Source organism: Gorilla gorilla, chromosome 18 (assembly GCF_029281585.2).
Source record: "Gorilla gorilla gorilla isolate KB3781 chromosome 18, NHGRI_mGorGor1-v2.1_pri, whole genome shotgun sequence".
In the NCBI taxonomy this organism is placed as follows: domain Eukaryota; kingdom Metazoa; phylum Chordata; class Mammalia; order Primates; family Hominidae; genus Gorilla; species Gorilla gorilla.
In genome coordinates, this window is record NC_073242.2 from 26,240,504 (window position 1) to 26,266,361 (window position 25,858).

Genomic DNA, 25,858 nt, shown 5'->3' on the forward strand with positions numbered 1-25,858 from the left:
CTGCTTCTATCAACAGCCTCTGATCCCTCTGTCTTCCTCTTATAATAAAGATCCTGGTGATTACATGGGGCCCACTCAGATAATCCAGGCTAATCTCCCCATCTCAACATCTTTGACTTAATCACATTTGCAAAGTCCCATTTCCATGTAAAGTAACCTATTTACAGGTTGCAGGGATTCAAAGATGGACATCTTTGGGGGATCATTATTCTGCCAACTACTCCCCTCATCCCAGTCTTTTCTGTTTGTCACCTGTCCCCAATCCTGGAAACTTCTATTACTCTTGGAGAAAAAGAGATTTTATGGATCTTTTAGTCTTCCAAAAGCTCCAGGCTTCTGGTTTTTTATCTAAAAGCATTTTTCTCTGCTTTTTCTGCTCTGAAACCCTTCCCTGAGGCTACTGATGCCTCACAGTCTAAGTTTAAAAACAATGACAGGCAAATAATTACCGGGAACAGAAAGGGTGTGAATAAATGCATTACCATATTATCCCAACAAGAAAAAAGTCCATCAGTCAGTGACTCATATTGCCTACTCTTCATTTGCTTCTCTGCTGGAAAGAGGAGGAGACTGGGGTCTAGAAGTTCATGTTGACAGTTCTTGCAGCAGTCCAGGACACTTAAGTCACAACCACTGCACAATGCCGCCTGCTTCACGCCAGACCACATGGTGAGAGTTTAAGATGCAATCATAAATAGTAGGGGGCTTTGCCTCAGAAAAAGCTGAAACCATAGTGGGCTAGCACTAATATTTGTGCGTGTGTGTGTATATATATATATATGTATATTTTAATGAGATACATGTTTCCAAATTTAAAAATACAAACAGATATGCAAGTGAAGAAAGAATAAGTCTTCCTTTAATTCTTATCTTCCAGTCCTAGTTAATTACCTTCCCATTAAATACAATACCTTTTTGCCCTTTCTAAAATAATAAACACTTTCAAAGCAAATTGAACAGGTAAACAAGATTAAAAGGAGGTGTTTAATGTTCTGTCTTCATTATGCTCTATTTTATCAATGCTAAGCAAAGAATGACCAAGCAGAAAGCCAGCTGCTATACTACCTGGTCAAGCCAAAGAAAAGCACAGGTAAGCCATCAAATTCAAGCCCAAAGGAATAAAAGATGAGGTCTGTTAATCGGGATATACTAACTGCTGTAACAAGTAATTCAGAAATCTTAGTTGCTAAACAAAATAAGTTTATTTTTCATAGCACATGTTCATCAGCAGAAGGAAGTGCTCCACACAGTCATTCAGAAACTCAGGTGTCTTCCATATTGTGGCTTTTTCTTCCCCTAGGTCCTTTGGAATCCTCCTACTTTGGCAGCAGGTTCCCCCAGAGTATGTGGATGTTTACATGGAAGGAGTCTATAGGGAGGTCAATACACAGTATGCATCATTTCTGCCCACATTCTCTGGAACATATTTTAGTCTCAGGGACCTAGCTAAATATAAGAAAGGCTGAAAAGTGGAATCTAGCTGTGTGCCCAGAAAGAAAATGTACGAGGATGAACACAGAAATTCATGGATCCTGTTGAGGACCAAATCCTGTGAGAGCAAATAGGTGAAAAGTTTAAATGGAGTCTATTGCTGAGGCTGCGGCTATGGGGAACACAAGCAAATTCTACACATGCTTTGCAATTTCCATCCTAGGTCCCATAGAATCAATTCTTCACACAGTGATAAGTTAAAAATGTGAATTTGACCATGTTTTTCTCCCAAGTTAGTACCCAGCTCACTAGTCTCTTATGCTTATATATTGTGGGTGTTCAATGGTGTAAGCACTTTGGAAAACAGTTTGGCAATTACTTATTAATTAAACCTACACTTACCATATTGCACAGCAATTCCACTCCTAGATATTTACCCAAAATAAATGAAAACATATGTTCATAAAAAGACCTATAGTGAAGGTTCTTAGCAGCAATATTCATAAAAGCCCAAATCTCAAATACCTATCAACAAATACATGGAACAACAATTTTTGAAATATCTATGGCATAAAATACTCCTTAGAATAAAAAAGAACTCAAACTGATATACACAACATGATGTATGTCAAAAACATTATGTTGAGTTTAAAAGAAGCCAGTATCAACAGGATATACACTGTATCATTTATCGGAATATCTAGAAAATGCAAACTAATCTATGGGGACAGAAAGCAGATCTGTGGTTGCCTAGGTGGAATGGGATTGACTGCAAAATGGTTCAGGGGGACTTTCTGGAGTGATGGAAATATTCTATATCTTGAGTGGTAGTTATGGAGGTGTGGTCATTTGCCAAACTCATTAAACTATATGCTTAAAAGGGGAGCATTTTATTGTATGCAAATTATGCCTCAATAAAGATGACTTAAAATATTTTTTAATTCTCCTCATTTTTTAACTCTCATTCAGAATAAATTCCAAAGTCGTCACCACAGCTCCACAAATCCCTTTCCTCTCTTGCCCCTCTTCCCCTTGCTTCCCATGCCCAGACACACCGGCCTGCTCTTCCTCACACACACCACGCCTTCTCCCACATGCATTGATGCTCCCAATTCCTTCTACGTGGACACCTAATTCCCTAGATGTCTTCCTGGCTCCTGGCCTTGCTGCACCCAGTCTCTGCTCAAATGTGGCCTCCTCAGAGAACCTCCCCTGATCTCCCCTTTCCATCCCTCACAATATCTTTATTTTAATTTTCCTTCTTGTAGCTGATCATTACCTGAAATTATGCCGTAAGTCATTTATTGCTAGAAAGGAAGTTTTGAGGGCAGGAATTTTGCTCAGCCGTCTCCATAGAGTCAACGCCTATTATAGTGCCTAGTATGTAATAGCTTCTTAGCAAACGTGTGTTTAATTTATAAGAATATATTTGTGTGTCTGTATACATATATCTATAGACACATACACATATATATACACACACATGTATTAATATATACACACATATATCCACAGGTACATATTACATAAAGCACTAAATGCTATGAAGAAAAATAAAGCAGGGTGTGAACATAGGGAGTGATGTGTGTGTGTGTAAAGGGGGATATTTTGGATGGTGTAGTCAATGAAAATATCTCCAAGAAGGTGAGTTTTGAACACATACATAAATGTAATGAGGGAGCAAATTATGCAGATATCTGAGTGAGAGCATTCTGGCAGAGGGAACAGCAGGGGCAAAGGCCCTGAGGTTGCCACTTGCCTGAGGTATACAGTAACAATAATGAGACCAGTGTGTCTGGAAAACACAAGATGCAACACCCCCCCCATCCACAGTAATATTTTCTACCACTGCATCCGATTCCTTTCCACTGTCACACTTTTGACCATTTGAAATTATACACATATTTAAAGTTATGGATTGCTTGTCTCTTCCCCAAGACTGTAAGTTCCATGAAGGAAACCCCATGTCCATTTTATTCAACAGGATATATCTGCACCGAACATTAAACACCACCTTTTAATCTTGTTTGCCTGTTTCATTTGCTTTGAAAGTGTTTATTATTTTAGAAAGGGCAAAAAGGTATTGTATTTAATGGGAAAGTAATTAACTAGGACCGGAAGATAAGAATGAAAGGAAGGCTTATTCTTTCTTCACTTGTATATTCTTTGGTATTTTTAAAATTTCAAAACATGTATTTCTTTAAAATATACACATGTACAGCTCCTGGAACAGGGTAGGTGCAAACTGAAGCATGTATTGAAGGCATCAATTATGTAATGAGTGAATGAGAGGCAGAGAAGAGGAGAAAAGCGCCAAGTTGGCCCTGGGCAAGGAACTCTCAGATTCAAGGTTCCAAATGAGAATACTGGTGTTATGCTGGAGGCAGGGTCACTTTGAAATCTTGTGACAGAAGGGGCAGTAGAAATCAGGCAACCTCCTGGTTTTGTCAGACAGTTTGGGTAGATGGCAAACAAATCCACTTCCCTCTCATCTCAGAAGCATGGCTTCTGTGGACACCACGGGTTCTGCTGTTCACCTGATCTTATTTGGTTACACGGGGGACAGCTGAGAAGATTTTTAAAGTAATTTATGAATCCTTGATGCATTTTTCTGAGAGACAAATACACCATCCTACTTCTGACACCTGCATTCCTAGCACTAGAACTTTCTTACCTGAAGAATTATTTTCCTGATGGCCAAAAAGTAACAGTGTGTTACTATAAAACATACACAGACAGACAGACAGACAAACACACATATCACCCATAATTCACCAATTGAAAGACAACCATCATTTATATTTTGTTGTATTCTAGTCCAGCCTTTTGGTATATTGAAAATGCATAATTTTTTAGCAATGTAAACATCATACTATAAATGCTATTTTGTAACAAGTTTAAATACAGCAACTAATTTTAATGATTTCTCTTGTCATTGAATAGTCCACTAAAACTCAAATTTTGAGGCTACTTTGAAAGGAGGTACTGTAATTTTATCTCACCCTGGTATTGAGCATTAAGATTTTTTATGGTTGTTGTTGTGCTTATACAGAGCTGCAAAAGAAGTCTATGTGCGTATCTTTTTTGTCACCATCTGTGAATTTCTCACCTGGGGATATGTTCTGAGAGATTTGCTGGATGAGAGGAGGAGAAGAATTATATGTGTCGTCAATGTGCTGCCATTTTATCCTCCAGAAATGCTGGATCCCCCTTCCACCAAGTGTGCATAAATTTCTCCTACGTCCAAATCTTTTGCAAATGTATTACCTTTTTATTTCTTAATTACTTACACCAGGGCTAGTCATTGAATGATTTATTTGTTAACCAACATTGTCATTTTTATCGACATGATGCATGAATGAGAAGACAGATGAGAAGAGTCAACGACAAAAAAGCTAACATCTCCCACCCCACTCTTCTGCATCCCAAGTTCAACGACCCATGGATCCTTCTTAAATCATCAAGATTTTATTTCTTCTGATGATTACTTCCATACGATGGGATGATATACAGCACTTCTATTTATTAGAAAATAGTTATCCTCTCCTCGATACTAAATGGTACTGCTTATATCATTTATGATACATCATCTTCTTCCCCTCTGGTGCTTCCTATATTTCATAGTTATATATTCCTTCTTATTCTTCTGTTGGCCACATTTTTTAACTTTTTGCTGTGAAATAATCCCAAATTTCCAGAAAAGTTATAGACCCACTAAAGGAATGTCTGTATATTCTTCACCCAGATTCCCCAAACAACATTCTCATTCTTTCTAACAATATAAATTTAAACATGCATACAGATACAGATGAGGATATATATATACTAATAAACAATAGTTATATATATACTAATAATTTAAAGTTATGTATATGTAAAGTTATATATAAATATAATTTAAAGTTATATATGTAGTAAGAAATAATAGTTTATATATATATATAAAAACTATTATTCTGAAGTGTTTGAATTGAGTTGCAAATACGATGCTCCATTACTTCTAAACACATCTGTGTGTACTTCCCTGTGTGTACTTCCTGAGAATCAGGACATGCTCTTATACAACCACAGTACAATGATCAAAATCAAGAAATTACATTGACACAATACTCTTATCTAATCTACAGCCCTTATTCAAACCTTTCCAATTGCCCACTACTGTCTTTTATACTACAACCAAAAAAATAATTAGCTGTCTTTTAAACTTTGAATGTTAAATACAGATCACCATCTCCAGGTTCATTTGCTTTATTCGTGTCATCTTTTATATCCCTTAATAAATGTAGTACATTTCTTATTGTAGGTCTCCTATAATGCTGGTTAAGTGTATTCCTAGACATTTTAATTTGTTTTTGCTGATATTATTGTAAATGGTATCTATTAATTTTTCATAATGTACCTTACTGAACTCTTAATATTAGTTCAAAGCCTGTTTTACCCAATTTTCTAAGTAGACAGCCATATTATCTGCAAATAATAATTATTGCATTGCTTCCTGTCTAAAAATTTAACTTATTCCTTTATTCTGTCCTTCTGCACTGGCCATAATGTCCAGACTATAAATTGTTCTTGTTTATTTTCTCAATTTTTAAATTTAGAATGACTACAGAATCACAGGAAATTGCAAAGAACTGTACAAGGAGGCCCTGTGCATACTTGACCTTGCCTTGCCCACATTGCCGTCTTCCCTAACTGTAGGACAATAACAAAATCAGGAAATCAGCATTGGCATAATCCATAGAGTCAGGCATATTTTACCATTAACACATGCACTCACACACACATGTGAATATGTGTGCGTGTGGCTCTATGCGTAGACGGAGTCTTACTCTGTCGACCAGGCTGGAGTACAATGGTGTGATCTCGGCTCACTGCAACCTCTGCCCCCCCAGTTCAAGTGATTCTCTTGCCTCAGCCTCCTGAGTAGCTGGGATTACAGGCGCCTGCCACCAAGCCCAGCTAATTTTTGTATTTTTAGTAGAGACGGAACTTCACCATACTGCTCAGTCTGTTCTCAAACTCCTGACCTCAGGTGATCCACCCACCTCAGCCTCCCAAAGTGCTGGGTTTACAGGTGTGAGCCACTGTGCCCGGCAGGTTCTATGCAATTTTATGTGTGTAGCTTCATATGACTAACTCTGTAATCCATTTTCTTTTTTAAATAAAGAAAAGGAAAACAGAAATTAAGCCAGAGACCCTTCCAAAGATACATCAAAACATCTTATGAGGTGTACAACCAGCCCCAGAAATTTAGAAAATCTTGAGTTAAATACGTGCAGTTTTTTGATAAGTAAATTTTTTCCTAAATTAATGCAAACTTATGAATAAACTCATCCAGCCACAGTCTAAGACATAAAAAGCAAAATAATGCTATCTTATCAACAATGCAAATTAACGTGTAGAATTGGGTCAATTTTACTGAGCAATTTCCAAGGAAAGAAAAGCAAGAAGTAAAGGGCATTTGGGAGAGCTTCCTCTGAACTAAGGAAGATGAATTGTTATTTCCACTTCTGCTATGGGCTTCTCATTCTTACTCATCAGTCCTGTCTCTCGTTCTCCCAGCTTTTTCATCCTAATCTTCCAGTCCTGTGAGACAGTATGTAAAAGACACAGAGTCACCTGTGAAACATTCTGGGCAAAAAATGTTTAAGTTTTTAATTTTAATTTTCAGTTTCTAAGAAATACAAAGAATAGAGGAACAAGTTAAAGACTCCCACAAGGAAGTATGTAGAGAAATCCAAAATGTAGGTCATGCTATAAGAGGGAGAGATGCTGTTTCAGATTAAAAGGAAAATAAAAACCAAATGGGAACTGTCACAGCTAAGAGGAGTCTAAGTGGACATGATGACTAAATGTAATGTAGGATCCTGGGTAAGACACAGGACAGAAAAAGGACATTAGGTAAAAACCAACAAAACCTAAATGAAAAATTGACTTTAGCCAATAATAATGCATGAATGCATCAATATTGGTTCAATAACTGTGACGAAAGTTCCATACTAATGTAGGATGTTAATAATAGGGGAGGCCAGGCGCAATGGCTCACACCTGTAATCCCAGTACTTTGGGAGGCCGAGGCAGGTGGATCACCTGAGGTCAGGAGTTCAAGACCAGCCTGGCCAACATGGTGAAACCCTGTCTCTACTAAAATACAAAAATTAGCTGGGTGTGGTGGCGTGTGCCTGTAATCCCAGCTACTCACGAGGCTGAGGCACGAGAATCGCTTGAACCTGGGAGGTGGAGGTTGCAGTGAGCCGAGATCGTGCCACTGCACTCCAGCCTGGGCAACAGAGTGAGACTCTGTCTCAAATCATCATCATCATCATCATCATCATCATCATCATCATCATCATCATTATCATCATCATCATCATAGGGGAAACTGGGTATGTGGTATATGAGACCTCTTATACTATCAATTATTTCTGTAACTCTGAAACTATTCTAAAATAAAAAGGTTATTCAAGAACAAATGTAGATACTTGGAAGATTTTTTTAATGTGAACTGGATGTTAAATAATATTAGAGCTTAGGTATTATTAGATGGGATAAATATGTTGAGTTATAAGGATAATGCCCTTACTTTTTGGCAATTTGTGCTGTAAGTATTTAAGGATAAAGTGGCTTGGTATATGAACTTACTTTAAAATGATTCAGCCCAACTCCTAGGGAATGACTGTCTGTGAAAACCTATTAGGTTAAAAGCTGTCAGGGACTTTACAATGGGTAGATTAAATGATGCAACACCGGAACCTACTTAATATCACAAAAAGAGACAACCAGACATTATGACCCTCCTAATGGAACCACACGGACGCTGCTTATAAAATACTCTGGCCCAAAATCAGATGTGGATCTGATGAAGGCTCAATAGCTAAATCCCAGTTTACAGGAGATAAAAGGAAAGGAATAACATGTTAAATAGCACCAAAAGGCTAACTCTGCAAAATTTCAAAAGTGGGGAAATTGCACAGGAGAAACAATGCAGATTTTTCAACAAATATATTGCACTAGGGGAACAAAATAATAACAAACAGAAAAACAAGAAGACAAAACCCAGGGACTTAAACAATTATCAACCAAATTCACTGTGGAGATTTTTGTTTTAATCCCCATTAAAAGACAGCAATTATAAAAACAAAAGAGAGAGAGAGAGGGAGAGGAAGAGCAGGAATCAAGAAATTTACACACTGACTAGGTATTTGGTGATATTCAGAAAGTGTTCATTATTTCAGATGTGAAAGTGACATTATGATTATATAAATGAATAAATATATATATATATCTAGAGAGAGAGAGAGAGAGAGAGAGAGAGAGAGAGAGGGAGACGGAGTCTCGCTCTGTCCCCCAGGCTGGAGTGCAGTGGCTGGAACTCGGCTCACTGCAAGCTCCGCCTCCGTGGTTCATGCCATTCTCCTGCCTCAGCCTCCCAATCAGCTGGAACTACAGGCGCCCGCCACCATGCTTGGCTAATTTTTTGTATTTTCAGTAGAGACGAGGTTTCACTGTGTTAGCCAGGATGGTCTTGATCTCCTGACCTCCTGATCTACCCGCCTCAGCCTCCCAGAGTGCTGGAATTACAGGCGTGAGTCACCACGCCTGGTCATGATTATATTTTTAAAAGAGTCCTTATCGTTCAGAGAGACAGACTGAAATATTTACAGATAAATGTCTGGGATTTGCTTCAGAAAGAATCCAGAGCTGGGGAAGAATAGGCATGGAATGACTGAGAGAACAAATGAAATGAGATTGTCCACACATTGAAGATATTGAAGCTGGAATGGATCCACTTTACCAGTCTCTCTGCTTCAATATATAGTTGATATTTTACAAAATAAAATGCTTAAACAATGGCTAAGCAAATAAAAATACGGGGCAAATAAAAGCTAAACATTAAAAAGTTGTTGAATCCAGTTGTTCAATTATAGGTATATCATATTCAATAGTACTATCCTTTCTAATTTTCTGCATGTTTGATAATTTTCATAAAATATTAAAATGAATGACTGCATGACTGAATAAATAAAATAATGCAAAATTCAGGAAAGCAGCATCCTGCAGAGAGAAGGGGCAAGATGGAATTAGAAAGAAACACACAAAGCTACTAAGCTATAGCTAAAATTATATTTCTTAAAAACGATGGTGAACTCACAGATGTTCATTTTATTAATGGCTCAAAAACTATGAATGTATGCTCTATTCACCTTTATGTATGACACAAAAAGAAAGGATAAGAGTACTCTTTTTTTTAAGGTTAGAGATGCTTCGAGATCCTCCCTGCAAAATCTTTGCCTTGGCACTTGGCTCCCGGGGAGTCTTATTTATGTGTCCCACCATAAATCATGGCTAGCTTAGAGACTAGAAGTGGGAACTGACCACATCTCTACCTGCTTTCCTGGAAGAAGATGAAACAGAGTTATCAGCAGTGGGAGTCAAAGGGAACTAACTAAAGAAAGGAATAAACATCACAGACATGTCACTCTCCAGTTTGTGATTTTTCCTTCCTTCTTTTCTTTCTTCCTTCCTCCCCTTTCCCTCTTTTTCTCTTTCTCTCCTCTTTCTTTTAAGATGAAGTTAAATTTTAAAAGTCTCCACTAGCTTTCCATCCTCCTAAGAGAAAAGGTTCAACCCTTATTCATTTCGAGGTATTTGACAAGAACAAGGCTTTCATATAAAGTGTTAAAATAACCTGCGAGCAGGGTAGCCCCTCTTGGGGTGCTTAAGTAGAAATGATTTGACCCAGAGAATGTGACCCACCAGGAGGTTGAAGTAGGTCAGCCATAGAGGAGACAGCAACGGACAGAGAGACACAGGACGTCAGAGAGCCAGATAGCTCTGTCTCACCATATAAATGAGTGCCCGCCAGAATGACGTTTCTTTAGGCTTGCTGTGTGACTTCTGACCAGTAACTACTCCTCTCTAAGCAGCAATTTTCACTCCAGTAAAATGGACTTAGTCAGTGGCTGCCAACTGCAGGGGCCAGGTAGAGAAAGTAAAGGAGCAAAGTGAGCTAGGGCTGGGGGTGAGGGAGGGAAGGGGTCTGAACTAGAGAACAGTATGTGCACCTGATCTAACTGAAAGTCAGGACTCAGCTCCAGGTGGGAATGAAGCCCCCTTTTAGTCAGAGCACCCATTTCTTTCTGAACAACATGAAAGTCTGATATTTGAAAGTGCAGTCTCCCTATTTTCAAATGCTGACAATAAATTCAATCTGAAAAGGAAAGAGAAGCAACAATCAAAGAAAAAGCAACCATAAACCCATTGTGCAGCTCCGAACTAAAGTTATCTGGGAGTTGAAGGTGGGATAGTATCTTCAGATACCATCTAATCTGTATTAGATGGTATCTGAAGAACCTCTGAAGTTTTAGCAGTCTATGTTAAAAGTCTGACTTAGGGGTTAGGAAGATATACTTCAGATTCAGAAAGAACTGTGTTCAAGCCCATTTCAAGCTTTCTCTTCCTGCATCTGTGATATTGGGCAAGTTTCTTAACCTCTCTTAGTTTCAGCATCCTCCCCTGATACTGTGCATCTGCAAGTTCAGAATGAGAAACCCCCAGCCCTAGCTCACTTTGCACAAAATGTAACCCCCCGTGCCTACCACAGTCCTCAATAAATGACAATCATCATAATTCTCTACCTTCACCAGTATATGATAGCTGCATACTTTTACATCCGGATGACTCGAAGCAAATAAATAATTGGATGAACTTCTGGTTGCTTGGGTTTCCCAGGAACACAGCAGGAAATTCCACTGGGGAAGCATCAGACAAGACACCGATGACGCAGAAAGGCTTCATTTCAGCCACTGCAGGCGACGGGCTGCTCTTGAGTTCATCTCCTGGATCTCTAAGTCTGGGGACCTTGTGGAAACTGATGCCCACAACTAAACCAAGATTAAATCAAAAGCAATTCAATATTTTATTTTGAAAGCTGTGTTTTAAGTATTTCTTTCTTGTGTAGTAATTTTAGACTTATCAAATGGCTTTAAAGATAGTACGGGAGGTTCCTATATACCCTCGCCAAGTTTTCCCAGTTAAAAAAATTTTTAAGGAGAAATTATTTGACCCAGAGAATTTTACTTGAGATGGGATCTCACTATGTTGCCCAGGCTGGTCTCTAACTCCTGGGCTCAAGCATTCCTCCCACCTCAGCCACCCGAAGTGCTGGGATTCGTTAACACAAACTAAATAGGGACTCTGTACTTCTATATTTGAGTCCTTGTGGACAAACTGCAACCTAACTTAATAGGTAGACAAAATTGAAAACTGAACATAGGAGTACACACCTGTAACAACAGCTGAGTCTTGGCCAATCCCAGGAGCTGCACTTCAACCACTCATACACCGATGAGTGTTGAAGCTGTGTTCAAATGAGGCAAACGCCAACCTGTAACCAATCCAGCTGTTCTGTACCTCACTTCTGATTTGTGTACATCATTTCCCCCCACTTTCTTTTTTTGAGACAGAGTCTTGCTCTGTTTCCCAGGCTGTAGTGGCGTGATCTCTGCTCACTGCAAGCTCTGCCTCCCGGGTTCACGCCATTCTCCTGCCCCAGCCTCCTGAGTAGCTGGGACTACAGGCGCCTGCCACAACGCCCGGCTGATTTTTTGTATTTTTAGTAGATGTGAGGTTTCACTGTGTTAGCCAGGATGGTCTCGATCTCCTGACCTCGTGATCCACCCGCCTCAGCCTCCCAAAGTGCTGGGATTAGAGGCGTGAGCCACTGCGCCCAGCCCTCTTTTTTTGTCTGTAAATCTTCCACTACATGGCTGTGCTGGAATCTCTTTGAATCAGCTGTGATTCTGGGGGATGTCCGATCCCCGAATCGTTCATTGCTCAACTAAACTCCTTTACATTCAATTTGACTGAAGTTTTTCTTTTCTTTTCTTTTTTCAGACGGAGTCTCGCACTGTCGCCTGGGCTAGAGTGCAATGACATGATCTCAGCTCACTGCAACCTCCGTCTCCCAGTTCAAGCAATTCTCCTGCCTCAGCTCCCGAGTAGCTGGGATTACAGGTGTCCACAACCATGCCTGGCTAATTTTTTGTACTTTCAGTAGAGACGGGATTTCACCATGTTGGCCAGGCTGGAGTGCAAAGGTCAGGTCTCAAACTACTGACCTCAGGTGATCCGCCCACCTTGGCCTCCCAAAGTGCTGGGATTACAGGCGTGGGCCACAGCACTTGGCTGAAGTTTTTCCTTTATCAGATGACAGGCATGAGCCAGTAGTTTTGCCCAGCCGTTTTCTCCTCTTGTTGACATCTCACATAACCTGAGTAAATTTGTTACAACTGAAAAACCAACATTCGTACATTATTATTAACTAAATTCTGTACTTAATTACAATTTCATCTGTCTTTCCATGTACGTCCTCTTTCTGTTCCAGCATCTGATCCAAGGTATCACATTGCGTTTAGTTGTAGCATCTCCCCAGTCTCCTCTGATGTGTCCATTTCTCAGTCTTTCCTTGGTTTTCATGACCTTGGCAGTCCTAGGGGGGATACTGGCCAGGTATTTTGTAGAATGTCCTCCACTCTGGGTTTCTCTGGTGGACTTCTCATGAGTAGACTGGAGTTTGGGTTTGGGGGAAGAACACCACAAAACTGAAGCATCTTCCTCTTCACATCTTATCCAAGGCTGCATGAGAGCCACCAGGCTTCCTCAGTGAGGTTGGCATTCATCACTTGGGTAGCATTTGCCAGGTTTCGCCACTTGCTTTTTCTTTTTTTCTTATTTTGAGATGGGGTGTCACTCTGTCACCCAGGCTGGAGTGCAATGGTGCTATCTCAGCTCACTGCAACCTCCACCTCCCAGGTTCAAGCGATTCTCCTGCCTCAGCCTCCTGAGTAGCTGGGATTACAGGCACGTGCAACCACGCCTGGCTAATTTTTGTATTTTTAGTAGAGACTGGGTTTCACCATGTTGATCAGGCTGGTCTCCAACTCCTGACCCATCTCGGCCTCCCAAAGTGCTGGGATTATAGGTGTGAGCCACCATGCCTAGCCTCCACTTTCTAATTAGTGTATTTTCCCTTCTCATACTTTATTCTTTGGAAGCAAACCACTAAGTCAAGCCCACTTTTTGTGGGACGTGGGAGGTGATGAGGAAGATTAAGTAGCTTCTCCCGGAGTGGGAGTGCCTACACATATTAAATGTAAGCAGCAACTGGCCGGATGCTGGGGCTCATGCCTGCATTCCCAGCATTTGGGGAGGCTTTGGAAGGATTGCTCAAGGCCAGGAGTTTGAGACCTGTCTGGGCAACATAGTGAGACCCCATCTCTACTAAAAAATTTTAAAATTATCTGGGCATAGTGACATGTGACTGTCATCCCAGCTACTCAGGAGGCTGAGGCAGGAGGATTGCTTGAGCCCAGGAGTTGGACGCTGCAGTGAGCCATGATTGTGCCACTGCACTCTAGTCTGGGCGACACTGCAAGACCCTGCCTCAAAACAAAATAAAAATTAAAATTAAAAAAATATATATATATACATATATATATATAATGATCTTTCATTCTTGTGTGGTACTCTACCCCTACTTTACAAAAGTGGAAATGGAGGCCCAGAAAGGTTAAATGACTTGCCCACAGTGGCTACATTTATAGATAACAAAGCTTAGGTTCAAACCTCCATCTCTCTGCCCGCAAAGCCCATCTTCTTAGTCCTGCATGGGATGCCAGACTCCACCAGCACTGCCTCCGCCCCTCTGCCTCTGGTTATCTCCACAGGAAACCATGAGTCTTTGATGATCTCACCTTTGCCATCTCCTTCAGGTCTGAAATGGTTGGTTTCTACCATCTATGGCGTGAGTTAAATCACTGACGTAGAAGCGTAGAAGAACAACCTGGCCCAGTCTTTCTCAGAATTGCTGTGCCCTCGTGGTCACCAAAACTGAGTCAGGAGTGAGTCACACTTATTTCCAGGTACTGGTGAAATCTTGTGGGGGCAACTGTCACCACAGCCTCTTAACAGCTCAGCAAGGTGCAAACTTACTTAGGCAAGCCCCTGGCACTCTAGAAAGTAAAATGCACAAGAAAGGATAGAAACACTTGTTTTTGTTACTACCTGGAATTCGGAAAAACAGCCGTGTTTTTCTAGACTCTTGACTTTCCAATGGAGGCACATTTATAACGCATTACTTTTCACAATACTCTACATTGAAAATACATCTACTGATCAGGACTCTATGATAACCTGGGGTTAAAAATCCAACGTAAGTTGACTGTAGCAAGAAACACAAGGTAGCATTCAGTTCATTTAAGTGAAAATCTAGTTTAGTTGTTACAGGAATGGCTTGACCCTGGAACTCAAAAAAACGTTGTTAGAATTCTTCCTTCTTATTTGTAAATTTCTATTCTTCTGTGTTGGCGTCAGTCTCAGACACCCTTTCTCCAACGTGACATGGCATCTTCCAGCTGCTCTAGGCTTAGAGCTTTTCAGCACAAAAGTATCAGTAGAAAAATAAATGTCTCTGTGCTAATTGTTCTAGCAAAAGTTTCAGTTCTAACTCTGATTGGCCATAAGTGTGGTCATGAACTGTATCAATTATCTACTGCCACAGAAAGAGTGAGCAACAAAGCCTCAGTGGTATATAAAAATAAATGTGTTCCTCATGCAGCTGGGGTCATTGGGGGCCCACTGGTGGCTTTGCTGATCTTGGATGGTCTTGCTCACATACCTGGGAGTTGGTTGGCCACCGGTTGAGGAGACTGGAGTGAGTTGGCTCTGCTCCACACGTTTTTCCTTCTCCAGCAGGCACGTTCCCATGGTGAATGTGTAATTGTAACAGATCCATTGCCAGATGTGTTCTGCAAGTCAACACCCCAAGACACCAGTTTGCAGCAGAGAAAGAGGTTTAATCGTAGGCTACCAAACAACAGGATAGGAGGAAACCTCAAGTCCATTTCTGAGGGATTTGGGGTAAGCGTTTTTAAGGGTTTTGGAGTAGGCTAAAATGTGGAGCTCATTGATTGGTGAAAGAGTACAGGGCGAAGTCATTGGACAGGGGGATGAAAGAAGCTGTATTCATGTGTCGATTTGGTTCCTCCCTGGGAATCTTTGAACTGGTGGGCTTCAGCTATTCCACTGGAATTCAGGACCTGAAAAACATCTAAAGCGATCCTTAAACAAAAGCCTTATGATTCTAATGCCAGAGATCCTGTCTATAGGAACAATGGGTATGCAAATCAATTCTTAAACAGCCTGTGACTCTCATGTCAGAGATCCTGTCTATAGGAATGATAGGAACGCAACGGTCAGTATCTAGTGCTGTGTGACTTTAATGACAAGGAAATGGGTAAGAGTGCAGCCTAATGAATGCTGAATTATATTTCTCTCCAGAACCCAGCATGCAATTCTTGTCACTCCTATGGAGATGGTAGGGATGATATCAATAGCAAAGCACAACAGTAGCCAGTGGAAACTCACCAGGCAGGTCTCAGCACCACAGTGACTCACCCCCACTTCCACTGCATCTGATTGGCAACTCCAGTGTCAAGGTTGGAGAAACGGGCTTCCTCCTTTTTAGTGAGAGGAATGCAACAGCATGCATGCGGGAAGCAGGGTGAAGAATTAATGTCACAGATGCAATCCATCTCACCCACTAGCCCTTATGGAATGAAAGTGAGGCAGACATGAGCTGTGTGCCCTCCTGAGTTGGGATATGAGAAGTAATTTTTTTTTTTTTTTGAGATGGACTCTTGCTCTTTCATCCAGGCTGGAGTGCAGTGGCACAATCTTGATTCACTGCAACCTCTGCCACCTGGGTTCAAGCCATTCTCCTGTCTCAGCCTCCTGAGTAACTTGGATTACAGGTGCGCGCCACCACACCTGGCTAATTTTTGTATTTTTAGTAGAGGTGGGGTTTCACCATGTTGATCAGGCTGGTCTCGAACTCCTGACCTTGTGATCCACCTGCCTCAGCCTCTCAAAGTGCTGAGATTACAGGCATAAGCCACCGTGCCTGGCCAAGAAGTGACTTCTTGTGGGAGGATGAGTGGAGTAGGGTTGTTTCCCCAGAGGAATACTGTAGGGGCAAATCCAGTGGAAGTACACTGCAGTATCCCTAAACTGAAGTTCAGATGTGGAAACAGACTCAACCAAGACCCGTGATTTTGGGGGTCACAATCAGAAGCTGTCCAGGTTGTGGGCCAGGTGCAGTGGCTCACGCCTATAATCCAGCACTTTGGGAGGCCCAGGCGGGTGGATCCCCTGAGGTCAGGAGTTCAAGACCAGCCTGGCCAACATGGTGAAACCCCATCTCTACTAAAAACACAAAAATCAGCTGGGTACAGTGGCACACCCCTGTAATCCCAGGTACTCGGGAGCCTGAGGCAGGAGAATTGCTTGAACCTGGGAAGCGGAGAGGTTGCAGTGAGCTGAGACTGCACAATTGTACTCTCCAGCCTGAGCAACAAGAGCAAACTCCATCTCAAAGAAAAAAAAGAAAGAAAGAAAGAAAGAAAGAAAGAAAGAAAGAAAGAAAGAAAGAAAGAAAGAAAGAAAGAAAGAAAGCAAGCAAGCAAGCTATCTAGGTTGTTTTTGCAGCCTAGACCTGTCTTCTACCAAAGCCAATTCGTTTGATGTCTCATCTTACTTTCTCTTGAGAATCTTTCACTCCTACAAACACTTTGGCTTTGACATTTTTTTTTTACTCCACTTGGGCACCCTATTAAAGTGAAACTGTCTTACTTGCCTTTTATGTATGATTTTATTTTGTCACCAAAAAAAGAAACTTTTTACTAAAGCTGATGCATCCATTGTAAATTATTTGCTATTATTTTAAAAAGGCACTCTTTAGCTTAATGCATCTCATCATGTTAATGCTTTATAAAACTGACATGATTTTAAATGGGAACTAGGAAGCCTTGTTGTCAGGAAGTTGCAAAGACTCACACCTCCAACATGTAAACCAAGGGGACAGCATCATCTTCCCCTTGGTGAATTTTGTTCCCAGGCTATTTGAGACACTTGGCAAAGATGTGCCAAGACACTTGGCAAAGATGTGCCTTGTCACTGAATGCCCGGGCTTCCTTGCCGTATTTCTGTGAATCAATCTTCCATGACAGGCAGTGGCTTCCTGAAGCCTGCAAAAGCCTTCTAAACAGACAACTTGAATTCATTCCTATCTCTGAGCCTGTGTTTAGATGGGAGCTGATATTGAAGGGTTTGGCAGCATCTAATCTCTGCAATAAATTCTGCTAAGAGCTGAAATCTCTCCTCTTGCAGGGAGCGGTGGCCTCTTGAATGGCCTATCTTGTAGCTGCTGAAAGGAGAATGAGGAAAGACATAGCGGATGAGACATAAGGACCCCTCTCCCAGGTCCAGAGAATCAGAGCTAGAACCTAAATCCATCAGAAGAGATTGTAAGAGAAGCAGTTATGCCCTGGCAACATTTTAACCCAAAAGCAATTCCATGAGTAGCCCAAAGGGGGTAAGGACACATCTGTTCATATCCACTGGCAGAGATGAGCTCAAGCTTCTGTTGTCCATGGAATGCACTACTGGTTTTTGAAAATTCACTCAACAAATGTTTATTGAGCACCTACTAAGTGCCAAGCACTAGAACACCACAATGGGCAAGACACAGAAGGTCTCTGCTCTCATGGAGCTGGGGATCATGTCATCCCCACAAGGAAGAAAGCGTGGAGTATGTCTGGACGGTCCTGACTAGGAAAGGAAAAGCAAATTGTGGGACCTTCAGGGAACCTGGAGGTTACTGGAAAGGTATGCAGAAAGACAAAGGAATCACAAGTAATGGTCAAGCTGATAAAAGTCAGGAACTGTTGAAAAAGGTTGAAGGAGCCTGGAAATCACTGGATGGGGTCCAGAGCAAGAGTAATTTTTATTTTTGTGTTTTTATTATTGCTGCTTCTGTTTTAGAGACAGGGTCTGGCTCTGTCACACAGGCTAGGCTGTAGTGGTGCAGTAGGATCATTGCGCACTGCAGCCTCAAACTCCTGAGCTCAAGTGATCCTCCTGCCTCAGCTTCTCGAGTAGCTGGGACTACAAGTGCATACCACCATGCCCAGCTAATCTTTTTCTTAAGGTTTTTGTACGGACAGGGTCTCACTATGTTGCCCAGGCTAGTCTCAAACTCCTGACCTCAAATGATCCTCCTGCCTCAGCCTCCCAAACTGTTGGGATTAAAGGCATGAGCCACTGAAACCAGCTCCCATTTATATGTTCAGCAAATACTTTCTGAGCATCTTTTCTTTGCAAAGCATTACTGAGCATTGAGAATGCAGCAGGGACCAAGATGGACATGCTCACTGCCCTCAGAAAGATTAGTTAAGTGAGGGCCACAGAGAAGAAAACAAGCAATTCTAACATAGGCAGGATCCATGCAGTAACTGAGAAAGCCATAAGGATCTGGGAAAAGGGGAGGGGCAGGCTCCTGATGTGGAAGAAGAGGTGGGAGAAGTTAGTGGGTGAAGACAAGCTGAGGTGAGTAAGGTGCAGGGAGCGAGGGGGAAGGGATTCCAGGCTCAGGCTCACCCTAAGCCGAACAAGCATGGCACATCAAATGTCCAGCTCCCAGTTCCATCCAGCTGGACGTAGAACTTATCATCAACAGATGAAACTAGACAGTCAAGCAGCAGCCCAGATAAGACAGCAGTCAGATAAGACAGCAGTCAGATAAGACGGGTCTTTTACACTTTACCAAGGGGCTCAAACTTTACCCTCAGGTCATTGAGAAACAACAGGGAAGGGAGATTTTATTTATTTTTTTAACTTACTTTATTTTTTAATGTTTTGTTTTAATTTGTGTAGGTACATAATAGGTGTACATGTTTATGGGTACATGAGGTATTTGAATATAGGTATGCAATGCATAAAAATCACATCATGGAAAATGGGGCATTCATCTCCTCGAACGTTTATCCTTTGTGTTACAAACAACCCAATTAATCTCTTTTACTTATTTTCAAATGTACAATTCTATTATTGTTGACTATAGTCACCCTGTTGTGGTATCAAATACTAGGTCTTATTCATCCTTTCTAACTGCGTTTTTTGTACCTATTAACCATCCCCACCTCTCACACACCCTCCCACTATGGGAAGGAGGGTTATTTATTTATTTATTTTTGAGACAGAGGCTTGCTCTGTCACCCAGGCTGGAGTGCAGTGGCATGATCTCAGCTCACTGCAAACTCCACCTCCTGGGTTCAAGCAATTCTCCTGTCTCAGCCTCCTAAGTAGCTGGGATTAGAGGTGCCCACCACCGTGCCTGGCTAATTTTTGTATTTTTAGTAGAGATGGGGTTTCACCATATTGGCCAGGCTGGTCTTGAACTCCTGACCTCAAGTGACCCTCCTGCCTGGGCCTCCCAAAGTGCTGGGATTACAAGCATGAGTCACTGTGCCCAGCCAGGAAGGAGGATTTTAAATAGGCATGTGACACAGCCCGGTTTGTAGTTTAGAAGGATCCTCGTGGCTTTAGTGTGACAAGCAGATGAGAGCTGGGCAAGACTAGAGATTGAGAGCCAGGTGAGGAGAGGCTATTTAGCCAGGCAGGAGGCCCTGCCCTGGGAAGCTGCATGATGCTGGAGCCATGGAGAAGCAGGAAGCCTAGAACCTACAGCATCGTTGTTTTAAATGGGGCAATGAAGAGATAGATCCACAAGAGATGCTGCAAAAGGCCTCCCTGGAGGGACAGATAGGTTAAGAATTAGGAGGGTGGAGGGTGAGAGTGTGATATGGTTTGCCTGTGTCCCCACTCAAATATCTATTATTTGAATTGTAGCTTGTTACTTGAATTGTAGCTCCCACAATTCCCACGTGTCATGGGAGGGACCCAGTGGGAGGTAATTGAGTCATGGGGGTGGGTCCTTCCTGTGCTATTCTCATGATAGTGAATAAGTCTCATGAAATCTGATGGTTTTATAAAGGGCAGCTCCCCTGCACACACTCTCTTGCCTGTCACCATGTAAGACATGTCTTTGCTCCTCCTTCGCCTTCCACCATGATTGTGAGGCCTCCCCAGGCATGTGGAACTGTGAGTTCATTAAACCTCTTCCCTTTATAAATTACCCCTGTGTCTTTATCAGCAGTGTGAGAACAGACTAATACAGGATGGGACTTGGTGCTAAGCAGGACAGCACTATTAGCTCCCTGGCATCCCTGTAACCTGAAGGGCTTGACTTTCATCTATCTTACGTAGAATTTGGTTGGAATAAAAGATTCAACTACTAAAAATGCTGTATGACAGAATGAATAAAAGTCTACATTGGGAGACTCTTAAGGGTCCTTCCACCTTGCTCCTGGATTCTGTGAATTGGAATCTCTGTGAGAGAGTCAGCCTGGGCTCCCAGAACCTGCGCAGGGGGCAGCTGGGACCTTTAGAGCAATCAAGAAGCCCGAGTAAATGAAAGAGGTCCTGAAAAGTGCTGTCAGGGCTCCATCTAAATGATGATTTAAAAATTCACAGGAAAGAGAAAGGACACTTCAAGCAATTGCTTAACAGGCAAAGCCTCCCAAAGCAATATTACTCGCTAACAGCCCAGCATCTGGTGGTGATGTGAAAATGCCTGTATTAGAAAACGGGAAAACGGGACCACTGGAGTTTCCAAGAAGTGGTTGCATAAGCTCAAGGATTTCTTCAGAGCTGTTCTGACTAAAGATGAAATTGGGAAGAGGCACACAAGAAAGAAAATCACTCACTGCTTGAGGCTGCCAGGTTCAGCTGACATTTTCTGTCTCATCGCGTCTACCTAGAAATACTGGGAAGGATGTCGTTTTAGGGAAAAGCCATCTCTAGACCCCCGGATATTGGAAGGACACCCCCACTCCACTATGCAGGGCATTACAGCATGGCATTTAACAGCCCCAACACTAGAGCGAGACGGCCTGGGTTGAAGTCCCATCTTTGCTGCTTTTGTTGGCAAAGTAGCTTAATCTCCTGTGCCTCAGTTTCTTCAGCTACAAAATGGATTTGTAATAATAAAATCTACCTTATAGGATTGGTAAAGAATTCAATTGGTTAATTTGATGTACAATGCTTAGAATAAAGCCCAGTACTTGGTGCTAGTAATTGGTAGTTACTATTGAATCAAAGGCTAATGCCAGTATATATTTAGAATAGGGAATATGATAAATACTGCGTTTTATGGTTTACAGTTGGGGAGGGGGCTGGCATCTCGGTACTGGATAGGAAAAGAGGCACATCCTTCTTTCTCCAAACAAAAGGGAGATTGGGCCAAAGAGTCTAGCACAAACCAGGGTTTTCAAACAGCTTCATATGGCCGTGCGGCAAAGCCAGGCTGATTCCCCAAACACAATATGCCTGCAATTATGTTACTTTACATACCTAATAAACGGACATGTGTTTGTTTTCCTCTGTCTACAGAAAGAAGACTCTCATTGTCTGAAGGAAAAAAAAAAACAACATGCCAGGCTTACTGACAGAAGCTTTTACAGGAAACAAAACCCACAACAACTTCTATCATCAAGGGCTCTTCAGACTGTTTCTAAACACTCACAGGAAGGCCAGGCTGACATTTTACACATGATTGACTGAGAGCGCTATGCTTGCTTCTGGATATGTGCGTGCTTGTATACGTGTGCAACTGTGTGTGTGCACGCATATGCCTGCATGCAAGCCTACGGGTGCTTACCTGGTCCTGTAGCTCAGCCTAAACAAAGATTCAGACTTGCTTATGCATAAATAATGAGTTGGCGGGGCCAGAAGCTGCCTAGGGTCTATTTATATAGATTGATTTGCATGTGCCAAGGGGAATTGGGAAGATACAGTGGAGAAGACAGCCTGGTGATTGTTTCAGGGGCCAGGATAGCAGCTGAACCCATGCAATCCTCCCTGAGACTTTAGTGAGTCTGCAAGGAATGAGCCCTCTCTGTTTGCAAGACCTCCAAGGCCAGCAGGATAAAAGCCTGGCAACCATGAAGTGAGAGTCATCCTTAGAATGAAGCCAGCACAGAGGAGAGCAGAAGAAGGATGGAGAGAGAGACTAGTCCTGATGCTTCTGTGTGGTGGCTTGGCTGGCACCTGCTGTGCCTATCTTCCCACTGGGAGCCTTAGCCTCATGCCCAGTTGATCCCTCCACTGGTGTCAACTAAGCTTGAGTTGGATTATCTGCTACTTGCTGATACTCCACTCACAGTCTCCCTGCATTATCCCAGCACCTGAGACATTTCTGATTAGATTGGCATCCATGGGGGTGTGAAAGTCACATTCTCAGAGAAAGAAAGTGATGAACCACCTGTACGGCAGAACCCACCAGTGACAACCCCACCCTACACCCTGGTCCAGGTTCCTCAGCTGTCTGTCAAATCCAGGAGCCAGGACACCAGGTGGAGTCCTGCAACCTTTTGCAGTCTCTGTGTCAGAGGTGTTAGAACTAGAATGACTCCATCTTGAAAACAGGCTGGGTAAAATGAGGCTTAGACTTACTGGGCTGCATTCCCAAGAGGTTAAGGCATTCTTAGTCACAGAATGAGATAGATGGTTGGCACAAGATACAGATCATAAAGACCTTACTGATAAAACAGGTTGCAGTTAAGACGCCGGCCAAAACCCATCAAAACCAAGATGGCGACAAGAGTGACCTCTGGTCATCCTCACAGCTCATTATAAGCTAGTTACAATATATTAGCAAGCTAAAAGACACTCCCACCAGTGCTGTGACAGTTTACAGATGCCGTGGCAACATCAGGAAATTACCCTATATGGTCTAAAAAGGCAAAGAACCCTCAGTTCTGGGAATTGTCCACTCCTTACTGTGAAAACTCATGAAGAATCAACCTCTTGTTTAGCATATAATCAAGAAATAACCATAAAAACGGGCAACCAGAAGCTCTTGAGAATGCTCTGCCTAGGGAGTAGCCATTCTTTTATTCCTTTACTGTCTCAATAAACTTGCTTTCACTGTATGAACTCACCTCGAATTCTTTCTTGTGCGAGATCCAAGAACCCTCTCTTGGGGGTCTGGATTGGGACCCCTTTCCTGTAACACCTAGGCATGATCCTTGTACCTACTGGATTAGTCTAGGCCATGGGACAAAGCTTTTGCCAAGTTTTCCCTTTCCTTGTTGCAACTAGCTTCCATGCCTGCATGCCTGTGGTAATACTCTTTGTTCGTGGTTCCTGGCACAAAACTCTTAAAACCCTCGGAACTTCCTAAATGGTAGGGTGAGAGGAGCATCTTTTGTTGTTTCTTATAGGCCCATTTCAACCATAATAACTGAGTTTATGCTAAAGAAGCCACTTGGTGGGTACCAAGATAACTTCAGGACCTGGTTGCCAGAAGAACCATCAATGTGATCAAAAGGGCTGGAATTTTCAGCCCCACCCCTCAATTTCCCGGGTACAGGGAGGGGCTGAAGATTGAGTCCAATCACCAAAGGTCAATGATTTAATCAACCACGCCTACATACTGCAGCCTCCATTAAAACCCCTAAATGACAGGGTTTGGAGAACTTTCGAGTGGCTGAACACATCAAGGTTCTGGGTAGGTGGAGGGTGATGTGTGGTGGGGAAGGCATGGGAGCGTCACACACCCCTTTCTCCCATACCTCACCCTGTACATCTCTTCCATCTGGCTCGTCCTAGTTGCACCCAGTAAAACAAACCAGTAATTGTAGGCAAAGCATTTTCTTAAGTTCTGTGAGCTGTTGTAGCAAATTATCAAACATTCGGAAGAGGTCATGGGAACCCCCAATTTATAGCAGGTGGGTCAGAAATACAGGTGGCAAGGGAGCTTGCGACTGGCATCTGAAGTGGGGGTAGTCTTGTGGGACTGAGCCCTTAGCCTGTAGGCTCTGCACTAACCCTGGGTGGGTAGTGTCAGAATTCAATTGAATTGTAGGACACCCAGGTGGTATCCAGAGAGTGGAAGGACTGGTTGTTGGTGTGGAAAACACTCACACATTTAGAGCAAGAAGGGTTGTGTGTGAAAATAGTGCAGACTGCCCCAATATTCCAAGTTGCTGCAGCTCAGATGAAAGTCTCCCTCAGTTTCCTGCCTGGGGCTTCACTGCCTGCCCCAAGTGCCCAACCCCTGAATCCAGGAACTGGGCCCTGTCATCTTGTACTTTTTTAACGGCTGATTTCAATATCTTTGCTGGATAGAGCTAAAACTAGGAAGAAATGAAAGGAAGGAAGGAACAGGAGAAAAAAGAAAGAAGCTAACACTCATTGAGCTCCTATATCGTGTTATTTAATGCCTCACTGCAGTGCTGTGAAAACAGTATCATGATTTCATTTTACAGGTTGACATACTGAGGCTCCAAGAGATTCATCTCTTTCCCATGGTCATACTGCTACTGGAAAGGGATCCCAATCCAGACCCCAAGAGAGAGTTCTTAGATCTCACACAGAAAGGAATTCAGTGTCAGTCCACAGAGTAAAGTGAAAGCAAGTGTATTAAGAAAGTAAAGGAATAAAAGAATGGCTACTCCATAGACAGAGCAGCCCCGAGGGCTGCTGGTTGCATATTTTTATGGTTATTTCTTGATTAGATGCTAAAAGGGATGAATTTTTCATGTCTCCCCCTTTTAGACTGGATTGGGTAACTTCCTGCTGTTGCCATGGCATTTGTAAACTGTCATGGCGCTGTTGGGAGTGTCACAGTGAGGATGACCAGAGGTCACTCCCGTGGCCATCTTGATTTTGGTGGATTCTAGCTGGCTTCTTTACTGCAATCTGTTTTATCAGCAAGGTCTTTATGACCTGTATCTTGTGCCAACCTCCTATCTCATCCTGTGACTTAGAATGCCTTAACCATCTGGGAATCCAACCCAGTAAGTCTCAGCCTCATTTTACCCAGCCCCTATTCGAGATGGAGTTGCTCTGGTTCAAACGCCTCTGACAATACCCTCTACTTGGTGGTGGAGTCAGGGTGTGAACCCATGTTGGGTAACCAATCAGAAAGGACTTCATTACAGCCCAGTGCTCTCCCAAGGAAGCCTGGCTGCTTGATTCCTGGACTCCCCACTTAGGGGTCCCACATCCTGGTCAGCTGTCCCCAAGCTGAGCACCCACCACTGTGACCACTGCTGGCCCCTGGCTCTCTTCAGGTCCAACCCCTGTAACCCCCTTGGCCTTGAGAGTAGTGCTCTAACCACCGCCAAAGTCTTTCTCTTACCAAAGAATCCAGCCAAGGATTCAGCCTGCCTGATACTCACGTCTCCTACCCTGAAGGCAAAACAAAGATGAGGTTTATATTTTTCTAATGCCCCTTCTAAACCCTTGGACCTCGAAGTTCTAAGGACCTATCTCAAGGTGAATGCCAATTTCTTCTTCATTTCAGCACTTTCCAGAATGATTTTTTCTTCTCTAAAATCCATTTTGATCTCCCGCTCAATGCAGAGCACCTTAGAAGTATAACAAAAGGGCCTCAGATTCTTTATCTACATCGTGCGGTCTCGCCTAAAGGTAGAAAAGATGCAGAGGAGTGGAACACGGATGG

General features: G+C 42.5%; 2 long non-coding RNA genes across 5 annotated transcripts; both read right to left on the reverse strand.

The window, feature by feature from the left end:
• Positions 1 to 1,194: 1,194 nt before the first annotated feature.
• Positions 1,195 to 15,817, reverse strand: LOC129527610 (uncharacterized). Of its 4 annotated transcripts, none has more exons than XR_010131524.1 (5): positions 11,718 to 15,817; positions 11,070 to 11,315; positions 10,497 to 10,642; positions 10,276 to 10,401; positions 1,195 to 1,369 (listed from the first exon to the last, which is right to left on the reverse strand). It is a non-coding gene; the product is annotated as an uncharacterized lncRNA (long non-coding RNA). The 4 variants fall into 4 exon arrangements; XR_008672608.2 differs by lacking the exon at positions 1,195 to 1,369 and adding an exon at positions 4,848 to 7,017; XR_010131523.1 differs by lacking the exons at positions 1,195 to 1,369; positions 10,497 to 10,642 and adding an exon at positions 4,848 to 7,017.
• Positions 15,818 to 15,846: 29 nt separating this feature from the next.
• LOC134757495 (uncharacterized) lies at positions 15,847 to 21,801 on the reverse strand. Its single transcript, XR_010131525.1, has 3 exons — positions 21,742 to 21,801; positions 21,096 to 21,154; positions 15,847 to 15,950 (listed from the first exon to the last, which is right to left on the reverse strand). It is a non-coding gene; the product is annotated as an uncharacterized lncRNA (long non-coding RNA).
• Between the last annotated feature and the right edge of the window lie 4,057 nt (positions 21,802 to 25,858).